This window comes from Notamacropus eugenii, chromosome 1 (assembly GCF_028372415.1).
Source record: "Notamacropus eugenii isolate mMacEug1 chromosome 1, mMacEug1.pri_v2, whole genome shotgun sequence".
In the NCBI taxonomy this organism is placed as follows: domain Eukaryota; kingdom Metazoa; phylum Chordata; class Mammalia; order Diprotodontia; family Macropodidae; genus Notamacropus; species Notamacropus eugenii.
Window position 1 is genome coordinate 184,724,043 of NC_092872.1, and position 17,203 is coordinate 184,741,245.

Genomic DNA, 17,203 nt, shown 5'->3' on the forward strand with positions numbered 1-17,203 from the left:
AATATAGCAAAGTAAATATATGGTTTTGGTTCAATGGTTTTCAGTCATTTCTGACTTTCATTTGGAGTTTTCTTGACAAAGATACTAGAGTGGTTTGCCATTTCCTTCTGCAGCTCATTTTTTGAAAATAAGAAAATTGAGGCAAACATGGTTAACCAAGGTCATATAGCTTGTAAGTGTCTGAGGCCAGACGTGAACTCAGGAAGATGAGTCTTCCACACTCCACATCCAATATTCTATATATCATGCCATCAACAACAGCAATATTTAAAAACAAACAAATGAAACAACACACTATGACCATGTTGGACTTAGACCTGAATGCAAAATGCTCTTCTGTCACCCACACTAGCTGCTCTCTGCCTCCTCTCTCCCTCTCGACAATCTCTAACTCACACTATCATCTTGCTCCACCCCTTCCTTCTCCATGTGACTTAGCCTCTGATAAAAGCCTCCTTTTTTAAAATATGTAGAGAATTGAGTCAAATTTATAAGAATACAAATCATTCTGCAATTGATAATGCAATATGTTTTGCAATTAGAAAAAGGACTGTTATTTCCTAAAGTACATATTATGTGATTATAACAAGATAGAAAAACATAATGTACCATGCAAATTTATGTTAAAATGATTAAGCCTACAAGAATTAAACAACCTTTCCTTTCTATAAGGATGTCTGAGTCCAGATCCTGACTTTTACACTAACCAAAACTGTAATCACTTTTCAAGCCTCACTTTTCTCATCTTATAATGACTATTGTAACACATACTGTTGAACTTTTTTGCAGTTCTCAATTTGTAAACTTAATATATTTCACTTTGTTTTGTGAAAACTTGCGCAGCTTAATGCTAATTGACTCATAACAAAACTCATCTTCCTAAAACCAACCATTATCATTATATATCATGACCCAACATAAGATTAAGTATGAAGAAATAATGCCTTCATTCTCCACTTTCATTTTGTATAGTTCCAGAAATTCTAAATATGATGAGAAGTCAAAAATAAATCTAGAAAAGAAGTAGAAGAAAAAGCAATGTTACCTAAATGCGTTGATAAGAAGTTGCTTTATGAATCAATAAACATTTGTTAAGTACCTACTATATACCATATACTATTTTAAGAACATTTTTAATTTAATAGTTTCAGTACAATAGCAGGACCCAAAATAAATCAGAATATTTTTATAATGCTTTCAAATTTAGAAAGGAAAAGATGGGAAAACAAATTTCATTTAAAAATTAAAAAAAAACAGATAAATGGTCAAAGGATATGAACTGGCAATTTTCAGATGAAGAAATTAAAGCAATCTCTAGTCATATGAAATCAAAGAAATGCATTAAATGTCTTAGGTCAAATCTAACAAGACATATGCAGGACTTGTATGAACGTAATTATATTTCTAAATAACTGAAATAAAATAATTATTTAAAAGAGATTCATGGTGGGGCGGAGCCAAGATGGCGGAGTGAAAGCAACGACTCACCTAAGCTCCTGGAAAAACTCCTTTGGATATTTCTGGGGGGAGAGTCTGACCAGACTTTGGAGGTGTAGAATCCAGTGGGAGACGGACTTTGACAGATTCGGAGCCCAGGCTGGACTGGAAGGTCCACGGGAGGGATCTGTTCCGCGGGGGTAAGACCCCGGCGCACAGCGCAGCGCGGTCGGCGCGGCAGGGCGGAGGCGACCCGAGGGGCCCGAGAGTGGCGGGCGAGACCAGCGAAGCAGGAGATAAGCCAGGCCGAGCCAACGATATCAGCGCAACAGCCTTTGAAATCTTCAGCCTAAAGACAGGACTTCAGTGGGTCACTACTTGAACATCCAGGAGCTGGGATGCCGGAGTGATCAGTAAGTGCTCTCCCCTCCCCCCGATGACCGTGAGGGAACCATAAAATTCTTCCCCAGATTGATCCTGGATCAGTGGGAGCAGCAGAAGGGGGCGGGTGGTCTCATAACACCAGAGGCTGGAGAGGTGGCAAAGGGGGATTCTTCCTACCGTGGTGGAGGCTATCTGGAGGGACAGACGACCTAGGGCAGAGAAAAATTCGCACTGAGACCCAAGCAAGCCTCAGCCCGGGAGACGAGCCCCAGGAGGGGCGGGAACACGCATTAGCCTCTAGGTGTGCCCCAGCCCTCCAGGGGAAAAGGGAAGACAATAGGGAAGCTGGGATCACCATCCCCCGGACCTTGCCTTTGCCTCAGGCCAGCTGAGGAGATATCCTGAGACCAGACCACACCTCCCACACACCTATCAAGCTAAACCCAGGGTTGATCTGGGAAACAACAACAACAAAAAAAAGCCTGCTTTTAGCCTAGACAAACATCAACTCAACTTAAAAGATCTGTATCTTCTGACTGAAAGAACCAAAAGCTACAACACTCAGCCAACATCATGAATCGGAAAAAGCAGAAGAAAAGTGAAAAAACCATAGAATCTTTCTATGGGGATAAGGACCAAAACACAAACACCAAAGAGGTCAGAGCTGAGACTGTACTTCCATCTGAAACCTCAGATGGGACTATGAATTTCTCGCAAGCACAACTAGATTACCTGGAACGTCTGAAGAAGGATATAAAAGAAAAACTGGCCAATGATTTTAAAACCATAAAAAAAGAATTCACTGATGAGAACATCAATCTGAAAAAGAAAATTGAAGAAATGGAAAAGGAAGTTCAAAAATTAACTGGAGAGAATAATTCCCTAAAAGGAAGAGTTAATCAAACGGAAAAGGAAACTCAAAACCTAATAGGGAAAATTGATCAGATGGAAAAGGAAACCCAAAACCTAACTGGGAAAATTGGTCGAATGGAAAAAGAAGTACAAAAATTAAATGGAGAAAATAGCTCCTTAAAGGGAAAAATTGGCCAGATGGAAAAGGAGATGCGAAAGCTAACTGAAGAAAACAATACGATCAAGATTAGAATTGGGCAAGTAGAAGCTAATAACTCAATGAGGCAACAAGAATCAGTCAAACAAAATGTAAAGAATGAAAAGATAGAAGAAAATCTAAAATATTTAATTGGAAAAACAACTGACCTGGAAAATAGATCCAGGAGAGAAAATCTAAGAATTATTGGCCTGCCAGAAACCCATGATGAAGAAAAGAGTCTGGATAATATCTTCCAGGAAATCATCAAGGAAAACTGCTCAGAAGTACTAGACTCAGAGGGCAAAATAGTCATCGAAAGAATCCACCGTTCCCCACCGGAAAGGGATCCCAAACTCAAAACCCCAAGAAATATAGTTGCCAAATTCCAGAGCTATCAAGTGAAGGAGAAAATACTACAAGCAGCCAGAAAGAAACAATTTAAATATCAAGGTCACACAGTCAGGATCACACAGGACCTTGCAGCTTCTACATTAAAAGATCGAAAGAATTGGAACCCAATATTCCGTAAGGCAAAGGAGTTGGGACTCCAACCGAGGATCAACTACCCAGCAAAGTTCAGCATAACATTTCAGGCAAGGAGAAAGTCATTCAACAAAATAAGGGATTTCCAGAGCTTCCTGACCAAAACACCAGAACTCAATAGACAATTTGATCTTCAAATGCAGGTCTCCAGAGAATCATAAAAAGGTAAACAGAGGGGAAAAAACAAAAACAAAAACTTGCAACTCAATTAGGGCAATCTGTTTACCTCCCTGTAAGGGAAGATGATACCTGTTAATCTTGAGAACTGTGCAGCTATTATGATAAAAGGGATATATGTAGAGGGAACGGGCATAAAGTAAATGATGTCATGGCAAAAATATGATTTAAGTATGAGAAGGGAATGTAATAGGAGGTGTGGAAAGGGGGAAGCAGAAAATGGCAAATTATATAACAGGAAGAAGTACAAAACCATAGTAGAGGGAAGGAGGGGAGGGAGATGAGCATTGTTTGAGAGGTACTCTCATCTGATTTGTTCAAAGGAGGGAACAATAACCTTAAGCAGATAATCCTAACTAGCTCTATAGGTAGTAGGAGGGGAAGGGGGAAGAAAGGGGAGGGTGGCTAAAAGGGAGGAAAGAAGCAATAAGAGTAAAGGGGACTAAAAGGGAGGGGGGCTAAAAGAAGGAGGGGAAGGCTGCAGGAGGAGGGGGAGAAAAGTGAATACTATTGAGGAGGGGAAGGGAGACGGGAGAGTTAAAAGCACAAATGGTGGGAAAGAGGGTGGAGGGAAATACACAGATTGTAATCATAACTGTGAATGTGAATGGGATGAACTCTCCCATAAAACGGAGACGGATAGCAGAATGGATTAAAAGCCATAATCCAACAATATGCTGCTTACAAGAAACACATTTGAAACGGGGGGATACACATAGGATAAAGGTCAAAGGATGGAGCAGAATATATTGTGCTTCAGCTCATGTAAGAAAGGCAGGAGTAGCAATCCTAATCTCAGACAAAGCAAAAGCAGAAATAGATCTAATCAAAAGGGATAAGGATGGAAACTATATCCTACTAAAAGGCACCATAGACAATGAAGCAATATCATTACTAAACATGTATGCTCCAAGTGGTATAGCATCCAGATTCTTAGAGGAGAGGTTGGGGGAGTTGAAGGAAGAAACTGATAGCAAAACTATACTAGTGGGGGACCTCAACCTCCCCCTCTCTGAACTCGATAAATCCAACCTTAAAATAAACAAGAAAGAGGTTAAGGAGGTGAATAAAACTCTGGATAAGGTAGATATGATAGATCTTTGGAGAAAATTAAATGGGAATAGAAAGGAATATACCTTTTTCTCAGCGGTACATGGAACATTTACAAAAATTGACCATGTACTAGGACATAAAAATCTCACAATCCAGTGCAGAAAGGTAGAGATAATCAATGCATCCTTTTCAGATCATAATGCATTAAAAATTACATGTAATAAAAGGCCATGGAAAGAGAAACCAAAAATCAATTGGAAACTAAATAATCTAATTCTAAAGAAGGATTGGGTTAAAGAAGAAATCATAGAAACAATCAACAACTTCATTCAAGAGAATGACAATAGTGAGACAACGTACCAAAACTTATGGGACGCTGCAAAAGCAGTTATTAGGGGAAGTTTTATATCTCTGAATGCTTACATAAATAAAATAGAGAAAGAGGAGATCAATGACTTAGGCTTGCAGTTGAAAAAGCTAGAAAAAGAACAAATTGAAAATCCCCAAGTAAATACCAAATTAGAAATACTGAAAACCAAAGGAGAGATTAATAAAATTGAAATAAAGAAAACTATTGAATTAATAAATAAAACCAATAGTTGGTTTTATGAAAAAACTAATAAAATTGATAAACCTTTGGTTAATCTGATCAAAAAATAGAAAGAAGAAAACCAAATTACTAACATTAAAAATGAAAGGGGTGAACTCACCTCCAATGAGGAGGAAATTAAAACAATAATTAGAAACTACTTTGCCCAACTTTATGCCCACAAATTCGACAATCTAAACGAGATGGATGAATATTTTAAAAAATACAAATTGCCCAGATTAACAGAAGAGGAAGTTGAATACTTAAACAACCCCATCTCAGAAAAAGAAATTGAACAAGCCATCAATGAACTCCCTAGGAAAAAATCTCCAGGGCCAGATGGATTCACAAGTGAATTCTATCAAACATTTAAAGAACAGTTAATTCCAATACTACATACACTATTCTTGAAAATTGGGGAAGAAGGAGTCCTCCCAAATTCTTTCTATGATACAAATATGGTCTTGATACCCAAACCAGGAAGAGACAAAACAGAGAAAGAAAATTATAGACCAATTTCCCTAATGAATATAGATGCAAAAATTTTAAATAAGATTTTAGCAAAACGAATACAGCATCTTATCACGAGATTAATACATTATGATCAGGTAGGATTCATACCAGGACTACAGGGCTGGTTCAATATTAGGAAAACTATTAGCATTATCGACCACATCAACAACAAAGCTAACAAAAACCACATGATTATCTCAATAGATGCAGAAAAAGCTTTTGACAAAATACAACATCCATTCCTACTAAAAACATTGGAGAACGTAGGAATAAAGGGAACTTTCCATAAAATAATAAGCAGTATCTATCTAAAACCTTCAGCAAGCATTATATGCAATGGGGATAAGCTAGATGCATTCCCAATAAGATCAGGGGTGAAACAAGGTTGTCCATTATCACCACTATTATTCAATATGGTACTAGAAATGTTAGCTGTAGCAATTAGACAAGATAAAGATATTCAAGGAATTAGAATAGCCAAAGAAGAAACTAAGTTATCACTCTTTGCAGATGATATGATGATTTACCTAGAGAATCCCAGAGATTCAAGTAAAAAATTACTTGAATTAATAAACAACTTTGGCAAAGTTGCAGGGTACAAAATAAACCCACACAAATCCTCTGCATTCCTATATATTAGCAACAAAGTTCAACAGCAAGAGATAGAAAGAGAAATCCCATTTAAAGTTAGGGTAGACAGTATAAAATACTTAGGAGTCTACCTGCCAAAACAAACCCAGGGACTATATGAACACAATTACAAGACACTTTTTGCACAAATAAACTCAGATTTAAGTAAGTGGAAAAACATTAGTTGCTCATGGGTAGGCCGTGCTAATATAATAAAAATGACAATTCTACCCAAATTAATATACTTATTTAGTGCCATACCAATTAAACTATCAGACAATTACTTTCTAGAGCTGGATAAAATAATATCAAAATTCATTTGGAAAAACAAAAGGTCCAGAATATCAAAGGGACTAATGAAAAGAAATGCTTGGGAAGGTGGCCTAGCGCTACCAGACCTTAAACTGTACTATAAAGCAGCAATTATCAAAACCACTTGGTATTGGCTAAGAAACAGAGAGGTAGACAAGTGGAATAGACTTGGCACTCAAGATGCAGTAGGCAAGGAATATAGCAACCTTCTGTTTGATAAACCCAAGGACCCCAGCTTCTGGGATAAGAACTCATTGTTTGACAAAAATTGCTGGGAAAACTGGATAACAGTGTGGCGGAAATTAGGCATAGACCCATACCTGACACCGTACACAAGAATAAAGTCCAAATGGGTACATGATTTAGGTATAAAGATTGATACCATGAACAAACTGGAGAAGCAAGGAATAGTGTATTTATCAGATCTATGGAGAAGGGAAGAATTCTTTACTAAAGGAGAGATAGAATGCATTATAAAATGCAAAATGGATAACTTTGAGTACATTAAACTGAGAAGTTTTTGCACAACCAAACCCAATGCAACCAAAATCCGGAGGGATGTAGTAAATTGGGAAAAAATTTTTACAGCTAAGCTCGGGGATAAAGGCCTCATTTCTAGAATATATAGAGAACTGACCCAAATGTATAATCATACAAGTCATTCCCCAATTGATAAATGGTCAAAGGATATGAACAGGCAATTTTCAGAGGAAGAAATTAAAGCTATCTATAATCATATGAAAAAATGCTCTAAATCACTATTGGTTAGAGAGATGCAAATCAAAACAACTCTGAGGTACCACATCACACCTATAAGATTGGCAAACATGACAGAACAAGAAAATGATAAATGCTGGAGAGGATGTGGGAGAGTTGGAACACTAATTCATTGTTGGTGGAGCTGTGAGCGCATCCAACCATTCTGGAGAGCAATTTGGAACTATGCCCAAAGGGCTACAAAAAAGTGCATACCCTTTGACCCAGCAATATCGCTACTAGGACTATATCCCCAAGAGATCATAAAAATGGGAAAGGGTCCCACATGTACAAAAATATTTATAGCAGCACTCTATGTAGTTGCCAAAAACTGGAAGTCAAGGGGATGTCCATCAATTGGGGAATGGCTGAATAAATTATGGTATATGAATGTAATGGAGTACTATTGTGCTATAAGAAATGATGAACAAGAAGACTTCAGAGAGGCCTGGAAGGACTTATATGACCTGATGCTGAGTGAAAGGAGCAGAACCAGGAGAACTTTATGCACAGCAACAACCACAGTGTGTGAGAGTTTTTTCTGGTAGACTTAGATTTTTGTAATAACACAAGAACTTCTGAAAAAAAAAAAAAATCCCAATGGTGGACCTCAAGGCAAAATGCCTTTCACACTCAGAGAGAGAAATATGGAAGTCACTCACATAATGTAGCAGATCATGTTTGTGTATGTGTATCTGTTTGTGTATCATGTTCTGATTTGTTATACGGATTCTTTCATTTATCTTAGTCTGACTACATAGCATGACTATAGTGAAAATATACTCAATAGGAAAGTATATGTAGAATCTATACAGAATTGTATGCAGTTGTGGGGAGGGAGGGAGGTAGTGGGGGGTGGGTGGGGAGGGATAAAATCGCAATTGTATGGCAGTGATTGTTAAACATTAAAAAAATAAAAAAATTAAAAATAAAAAAAAAAAATAAAAGAGATTCATGTCTTTTCTTATTGAGGCTAGTTCTAAACAAGGAAAATCTGTCATTGGGATGATATTTGAAATCAAAGACTTTTTTACCTGGAACAAAAATTCAATTCAATAACTATTGAAGTGCCTACCATGTGGCAGGCACTATTCTAAATGTTGTTAGAGCTTGGATTCTGTTGGTATAGTCTTCAAGAACTCACAGCAATATCTAAATTACTATAAAGTATTTGATAAAATTCTTGTGAAAGATGTTTCAAATGATCTATGATTTTATTTATGTGGGTATTACTTCCACCAATGCAAATATCATCCTTGTAGATGCATTAATAGACAATCTTTATTGGTCTTTGACCAAATATTCTTCATCTGATAGTCAATACCCTTTTGCTTAAATCCAGGTTTATATTACCATTTCTCTTATCTACCATCCTAGTTATCCTGTCATAAAAGAACTTAATTTCAGCTTTACATGGCCTGATTCTTGAAGATTTTATAATGTATTTGTTATACTATATTCACTTCCTTCTAACACTCCTCAGCACACATCCACAGGTGCCCCTTATATTTGAAAAAAAAAGTTGAGATTTTTAATTAATTTTAAGGTCAATGAATTAATTTTACTTTTTTAAAGTTGCCCAGAAGCCACGTCTGACAACATATATAACATTTTGCATATGTAGGCTACCATCTCTCTACAGACAGGTAACGTGAATTTCATCATCCATATACTGTAAGCAAGACTTACCATTACATTTAAGCTGACTTTCATTTTGTTTTTGTGCTTTTACTTATGCAGTGGTAACCATTATACATATTTTTTTTCTAGTTTCAGTTTCTTTTCTCTGTACCAGTCTGTATAGCTCTTCAAATTTATTTCTTATGACAAAACAAGATTCCATTTATTCATATGTCATAAATTGTCTAGTTATTCCCTAATCTATAAGTACCTAGTCTATTTCTACTTTCTTACCACAATGGAAAACACTGCTAAGGGTGTTTGATTTATGCAGAACCATCCTTTTTTATCACTTTATATCCTTTATATGATCATTCTATTTAATATTAATTATTGTTAATAGAATGGGAAGATCTTTCCCATCCATTAATAGGCCTATGTGACCCGCCTGAGGCACATGAGTCTAAGTCACATGGAACAAGAAAGTGTAGAGCATGAAGATGGCATGAGTTGGAGTTTAGAGAGAGGGAGCTAGGAGGCAAAGAGGCAGAGAGCAGCTAGTGTGGGTGAGAGAAGGGTATTTTGCTTAGGAGAGCCTGTTTGTGGAAAGGCCTCCTGGAGGGAAGGCTTAAAGAAGGCTGTGCTCCCTGGAGTGATAATATGTATAGACTTCTTAGTTACTATGATGGATTTGGCTTTCTGGCATATGAATAAATATCTTGGTTCCATCTTCAATGAAAAGAGTCTGTTATATCTTGTGATTTAAACCTGGAAATACGTTGGCATATTCATAGCTGCCACTGTGAGTATCATCTTGGCAATATAATGACCTATTCTTATCAAAGTAATGCCACTTTCCAAGTGTTCATATTGGAATAAATATTAGAACAGTGATTTCATTGGCATAATTAACTAGTAGATGAGGAAACTCCTTGTCTCATTGAAGGTCAACATCAGAATTTTCTCTGCCATAATCAGTAAGTGTGGATAGGAGGTAGGACTTTCCAAGTATTCCAGTCTCTGAAATTGACTCCCTTTGAAGTATACCCTGCTGTCTCATGAATGTTTGCAAAATATTTCATTAATACTATGTTCTAGGACTTTGTCATAAAGAATAACCTACAGAAGGTCTCAATAAGTTAGAGCAATACTTCTGGGTCATATAATCAATAAAAATTGGACTAGACTATTTCTTCAATTCTCATAACTTCTCAAACCTTGACAAATGTATATTTTTAAGATGATTTAATAAATTTTCAATTTATTTTACTAAAATTTTAATTTATCTTAAAACAAATTTGATAATACATTTATTTTAATAAGACATACTTCAAGTACCCTTGCATATGAAGCAAAGCACTGCCAGTTATCTCATGGTCTCAGATGCCAGTAATCTTTATGAGATGACAGAATTTTTAACTAATAATAGAAAAAAAGTCAGTCCCTAATACACTCATTTAACACTCCAACCCCCATGAGTTCCCACAAGCAATCTCCTTCTGGGAAGGCTGCACAATGGTATCTATGGTCTGGAGCTCAGGAATACATGTACACAGTAATTTTCTTGCTGCTACTGCAGTCTTTGCCATCTATACCTACTTACAAAACCATTCCCCTGCTATTCTCCACCTATTCTAAGGCAATAAGCAGCAGAATTGACCTCTGTTCTATCTAAACCCTGTGTTGAAGGAATAAGTATTAAAGCTCTCCCAGAAGAATGTGATAAAATCCCTCCACAAAAAAATAAAATAAAATAAAATAAAAATCCAAACACTAGAGATTAAACTACTGCTGCTGCTGCTGCTGTTGCTGCTACTACTACTACTACTACTACTACTACTACTACTACTACTACTACTACTACTACTACTACTACTACTACTACTATGAAGAAGGAGGAGGAGGAAAAGAAGGAGAAGAAAAAGATGAAGGAGGAGGAGGAGAAAAAGAAGGAGAAGAAGATGAAGAAGAAGGAGGAGGAGAAAAGGGCTCAAGAAGTCTGAACAGAAAAGTTTTAGGGGTTTTGGGGAATGGGGAGAGTGTGAGACTAAACTTCAGAATGCACATACAATTGGAGAAGCAAGGAAGAAGAAAGAAAGGCATAGCTACTATATCTTAAGTAAATGGTAAATGAAGGGGACATAATTTTCTTAGTGTCAGAATGAAGATAATATAGAACAGAATGAGTGGGGTGTCAAAAGGAGAAATTGAAACAGGGAGGAAAGAAAGAGAGAAATCTTGAGTCAGTGGTGAGAATATGCACAAATTGGAAGGAAATAGTCTATAGTAGGATTCGGATACCTTAAAATGGGTGTAACTCACAGGGATTTAATGTTTAGAGACCATCAACATTGAATATTGTACCTCCATGCACAATACTTTACTTCAGGGGAAGGGAAATTGGATCTGTTAAAGGGAACTAAAATCCATAGGGGTAGGGGGACAAGGGTAGTAGTAAACATAAAATCAGGGACATGTAAAAACTTCTACCATGGGATAATATTTTCATCTTCTCTATCTCCTGTAGGAATTAATATATGGAAGAGTGAAGCTCAACTGAAAAAAAAGAAAGGAGAAAATTTCTATAAGACAATAACAAAAAAACAGTTTATAAGAGGGAATTCAAATGGGTACCTTAGAAGTTTTAATTCCACAAGGAATCCAGAGACAAAAGAAGAAATAATAAACTTAAGTACCATGAATCAAAAAAATAAAAGTCAATAATCAACAGAAAGGGAAAAAAAGTAATGAAGAGAATGGGGTTAAGAAATCATTTTTTTAAATGTGCAGGAAAAGGGGAAAAATTAAGCAAGTTTAAGAGGAGAGGAGAAATTTTACTTGGGAGAGAGAAAAAAGAGGGGAATAATTAGATAACAAGGCAAAAGGGAGAAAGATAAAGTACTGATAAGCCAAGCAAAACTCCAAAACTAGAGAAAGGCAGGCAGGTGCGGGACAAGCTTGAGGGAAAGGAAAGGAGAATTTGTGGGAATAGGGTTTCCTTAAAGTAGATTAAGCAGACATAACTGGAGACAAATTACTGTCTTATTTTTCCTGAAACAAAATAGTATTTTTTTATATGGAATGACTCTCTGGCAGAACTGTGACAAAGTTGAAATGTTTGTGGTTAAAAAATAAATCAATAAAATTTATGAAGAATAAGTAATTTGGGGAGCGATTTTCATTTTGAAAGTGGGAAACTTTTCAGGCAATCCTGTTTGCACATTTAGGTTGATTGAAATCTGTCCCAAGAATACTCTAGGATCTACTTAATGAGATCCTGTATCACTCAGGGGAACACAAAAAAGCAAGAATAATGCCTATTGTTCAAATTATGATGTGAAGTTGTATGTAAAATTACGTTATTGGATTTTACCATTTTACATATGTCTTAGAGAGACAATGCATCCCTGACAACAAATTTTGTTTAAAATGCGGTAGCAAAAAATAATCTGAATTATTGCATTTTGGAAATTATACGTAACTACCAATGATCCCAAAATGCTTGCTTTCACTGTAAAAGTTCATCTCACTGGAACCAATATTTTTAAGGTGAAACTCTCTGGAGGTGAATTTTGAGCCACTACAACTTCAGAAACATCACAATTATAAGAAATATGAATGGCAATGGAAGAAAAAACATAGTGAGTATAAATAGGCTGTGACAAATTATTAATAATATCTTGCATACAGCATGCAAGACAATATTATGGATATGCAGAACTAGAAAAGGAAGAAGGCATATCACATAGTAAGAGTGAGGGATAACAGATGATTGGTCCTAGTGCTCTAATGATATTCATGAAATAGTTAAACAAGTAGAGTAATGCTTCCAGAATATTAGGGAGATGCTCTATAGAGAGATATATTAGAAAATATGAACAAGATATACATGGGCAGAGAATAAATATGAATGGGTTCTGATCTGAACTGACGAAGGGAATAGCTAGACTGATGAGTTCATAAATCCTTGATAATTGATGACAGACATTCTAATAATAAGTCATATCTTACGACATTGCATTGACTTCCTTGCATTATGATCCCCAGTTGACCTTTTTATTTTCTATATTACATATATGTGTGTGTGTGTGTGTGTGTGTGTGTGTGTGTGTATAAATATCTAAGGAATGCCCCAGGTTTTTATTGCTCTTTTCTCTTTTATCTTCAATGAATTACTAGTCCTTTCCTCTCATAATATTTCTTCTCTGTATATGCTACCGTCTGTGGTGTCTAGTTTGGAGAACATATTTGGGAAATTTTCTCTTTTCACTTCTATTCAGAGTTTAAAGTTATTTCAATAATATTACTAAGTCTTCATGCAAATATGTGCATATATTTTACATGTATATCCGTGTATGTGTAAAGGTATATATATGTATATATACACATCTATATCTATGTATATTAGTATATACACATGTGTACATGCGTGTGCATATATGTGTAAATACATATGTATATATATATATATATAGACATACAGAGAGAGAGGGAGAGAGTGAGAATTCTTTGTTAGATCCATTCTATTCCTAGCCAAAAGCATATCTTTCCTAAACCATTATATTTAAAACATGCAAATTCCTATTTCATTCACTATCTTCTTAAGTAGCAAATCACATCTTTAATTCCTCTTTCTCTTCTGAAGTCCCTTACCGTTAATCAGCATCAAAGATGAAAAACACCACTTGTGCCAGTAAGGTATCTAATTTCTTCCCCAAAACTTGATAATAGTTAGTGTATTTTATAGTCACCTTCTGGTAGTATCATTCGTCTTTTTATGAATCACTATTACTAAGCAATGTGCATCAGGTTTCATAAATCTCCTTATATTATATCCCAATTCCATCCTCCTTGGACCTGCCATACTTCTTTATCAGTCAGGTCACGTTAACCCATGTTCACTCGGTTCATATCAAAAGAGAGTCAACACACATTGACACCTGCTCTTCTTTTGACCAGTACTGGAATAACTTTCTCTTACTGGCCCTTATGGATGTTTATCATAATTCTTGGAGCAACTGAAGATACTCTTTACTTGGGGAATGCAGTTCTATCCTTTATTGGGAGAGTTTTAAACAAATTACACATCTCCAAAGATTTTATATTCCTTCTTTTCCTATCATATCACATTCTTCTACTTCTATTTCCAACCTCTTGCCCTTGACTGTCTTTTCTGGTTATTTTACCACTTTGCTTTCATTTTTAAGACTATTCTTTATTCTTTCAAGGAATTCCTAATTCTCCATGACAATCATCAGATTAGAGCCCTTGCTTGTCTTTCTCTTCTGGGGAGCATACCAAATGGCATTTTGTACACATACAGCTCTTATGCAAGACAGGCAGAAACACAGTGTTCGTTTGATCAGTAAACTATAACATTTCCCTTCTCCATATTTACTGGGAATGAAATCTTCAGTTCTCTATTCCTGACCAAGTTAGTTCTTGTGAATAATTCGTAGGGTAAGAATTACTGATGTACTACATGTTTATTTCTTCCATGGTACAGAGAACTCAGGCTTGAATAAACTTTGTTATAAGAGGTTTTCTTCCTTTCTTTCTGGGTGTATGTTGCCTCTCTGTTGATATGAACTGAGCAAACATGGGTTAACATGGTCTGATGGATTCCCTTACCCTCTGTGGCCTGGGAAGTCTGGAAACCTCCACTGCTGCCTCCGATTCAGTTGCCATGAGGCCTGGTCCTGATTTGCTGGGGCCTAGTCTGTGTTGGTATGACCTGGGCTGGATTGTGGTCTTCTCTCATTCTGCTGCAACAGACCTTTCCTATCATCCTTCTAAGTTGTCTGGGACTGGAAAATTGCTTTACTCTCTCTTTTTGTGGGTTCTGCTACTTTAGAATTTGTTTAGCAGCATCATTTACAGGTATTTGGAAGGGTTTGGGAGAGAGCCTAGGTGAATTCCTGCCTTTACTCTGCCTCTCTCTTTTATTTCTTTAGACCTGCAAGTGGGATGACCGGCTCAAAGGGTACATGTAATTTAATAGTTTGGGGGATATCCTGCCAAATCACTTTTCAGAATGGGCTAGACAAGCTTATTACTTTCTAGCTTTGTCAAGTTTGGCAATATGATGGAAGTGAGAATGTACCTCATCATTGTCTTAATTGATATTTCTCTAATTATTAACAATTTAGAGCATTTTAAAAATATGCTTATTGATAATTTTGATTTCTTCCTCTGAAAATGAAGCAGTAGATAGAGTGCCAGTTCTGAAAACTCATCTTTCTGAGTTCATATCAGACCTCAGATACTTATTAGCTGGGTTACCCTGGGCAAGTCACTTAACCTTATTTCATATAGTTCATCTGCAAAATGAGCAGGAGAAGGAAATTAATACTCTAGTATCTTTGCCAAGAAAACCCCAAATGGTGGCACAAAGAGTCAAACACAACTGAAACGACTGAACAACAAAGTGATCTTACACTAATCAATTTGACTCAGTTACTTATATATCTTAGAAAGGAAACTTTTCTTGAATACCTTTATACATCACTGTTATCTAAGAGATATAATTTTGATATCTCCACATCTCTCCTGTTAAGATTCAACATAAATGGGCAACAATTTCTTATTGTATGAAGTGTGAGTTTCAAGAAATGAACATTTTGTTATTAAGAATATGTCTTCAACACAACAGATCTTTACTAAATTGACATCAGAAAAGAGAAAGCTTCTTTTCCCTAAAAGAGGTGGAGACTCAATGATAGGGTAAAATTTGAGGGGTGTGAATTTCTGTGACATACACACATCCCATATATGGGATTAGTACCTTAGGAAATTCTACCAAAATAAAGCTATCTCACAATGTGACAACAGTTACTCCTGGATAAAATTCAGATGAACTTCCATTGATATTAAGGTCCTCAAGAAGAGCCTAAAGTGTAATCAACAACACAAAACTTTTGTGGATGAAAAATGTAGGTCAAAATGAAGAGTGTGTTCTATGGTTCCAAGTGTCAATTAGGGAGTGGCCTCATGAAGATGGAGGGAAAAAATAAGATTTAAAGAGAAAGAATGTGTCAGGGTTTCCCTAGAACTTTCCAAGGAATTGCTGTAATCTACATGTTTTAATTGAACTATAATTATTTGCTTATGTGCAATATTTCTGCTGGTTGAAAGAAGATTGTAAGTTACACAGACATGAAGAGTGTCTTATTTCAACTTTCAATCAACTCTAGTACCTAGAAATATGCTCTTCATGTAGTCAGTATTCAATAGATTTTAGTAGAATTAAATTAAACTTAAATATCCAGTCTTTCAGCTTGTCTGACTCTTGGAGTGAAAGGTAACTTATCAGGTGACCACAGCTAGATGAAAATATCCATTAGCTTATCTAACCTCTGTGTTTATCAACGATTTGTTTGATCACAGTTTTGTTTCTCAAATTGGTCTCCTGTAAGAGAAAAATATTCTGAAGTGTTAGTCTAGATACCAATTCCAATTGGATCATGTTTCTAGTCATAAATTATTATATCAAGCTTTTAATATTAATTAGTATGAACAGTTTGGGTGGTGTCAGCTACTTTTTCCAGAAGCTGCCTCATCCTGAATAAACTAACCATCAAGTTTTCAGACTTGCTGAACTGAAAATCCAAATTCTGGATCTGTGAACAATCACATTAGGTTCTGCACCCTGTAATACTTGATATGAAAGAGATAACCACCAGGGAATGCAGCAAGATACAATGGAAACAGTGAAAGATTTGGAATTAGAGGACCTGGGCTCATGTACTATTTCTGCCATTTTGTAATCTTGAGCAAGTCGTCCAATCCAGCATTGCCAGCTTCAAATAGAAATTGGAGAGCTACTAAATCATACATATGGATTCCTGCCTACCTGCACATTGATTTAAAAATTCACATATTAACAGTATTTATGTTCTAACATATTTTGATTTATTCTGTTAAATATTCTTCAGTTATAATTCAATCTAGTTCTGGCCTCACTTGTGAGTGTTGTAGGCTCTGAGAATCAGGTTTGTCACTTCTCTCTGATCTAACCTCTCTTTGCCCAAGTTTCTTAATCTGTAAAATGAGTTGTTATTATTTATCTTTCATTTTTGAAAAGGGCCAATGACATCTTGGGGGGATGTCTTAACTTGTGTGTGAATTAGATGTAAGTG